The sequence below is a fragment of the Wolffia australiana genome, chromosome 9 (assembly GCF_029677425.1).
Source record: "Wolffia australiana isolate 7733 chromosome 9, ASM2967742v1".
In the NCBI taxonomy this organism is placed as follows: Eukaryota; Viridiplantae; Streptophyta; class Magnoliopsida; order Alismatales; family Araceae; genus Wolffia; species Wolffia australiana.
The window spans coordinates 13,232,488-13,233,358 of record NC_135843.1 but is presented as its reverse complement, the minus strand read 5'-3'; positions in this window follow the sequence as shown (position 1 = coordinate 13,233,358).

Below are 871 nucleotides of genomic sequence, written 5' to 3'. Positions count from 1 at the left end.
CGTCTGTACCTAGAGTTATTATTATTGAATTAAAGGCTGAGTTATTTTATTTGTGAATGGCCTCAATACAAATATTGTAATTTGTAGAAGTCTGTGATAATTATTTTCAACTGCAGGCATATGGTTATAAACTATTAGAATTACATCAAATTTAGAACATGGGAGGAAGAAAAGTATACTAACTTTCGCACTCAGTCACTAGAACTAATTGCTTTAAAGATGATCTCTGAGGCAAAAGTGTGATCTAGAAAAGATTATGCATAATCTCTGTAGTTTGTCTCTGGTACAATGGAAATACATATTAGCTTCTGAGAGATATTATGGATAAGCAGAATTAATTTCAAACTTAGCAAGCAGAGGAATTTTCCGGGAGAGAGAATATGAAAACAAGATTGAAATTTTAGAAATATTGGTACTAAGCACCATAATACTGAAAATATTTAATGATTTTTTAAAGAGAAATAATCAGCGAAAAATTAATCTACATACTTTTTTTTTCATGTTTCAAGTATCTAATTGTGAGCATCAACATAAACGTTTAGTATCCTTACAGAACCTTGAGATGACTGGAAGTGAGAATTGGGAGGAATTCGGAATGTAAAGACATTTTTATCTCTTATGCCTCTTCTCATTATTAAAAGCAATCTTGGAAGACTGTCAAGGATTGAAATAAAAATGAAGAGTTACTTTATTATATTCCCATTACATATTTGAAGTTTGAAATACCGGGTATACTAAGATTGTTTACCCATATTTTAAGGTGATAAAAAGTCAGAAAAGTTCCTGGACACAATAAAGGGTATAAGACATCACTAATTTAATTTATCCTTAAGATCTCCAAACTAAAGTACAAGAAAATGTATATGGTAGA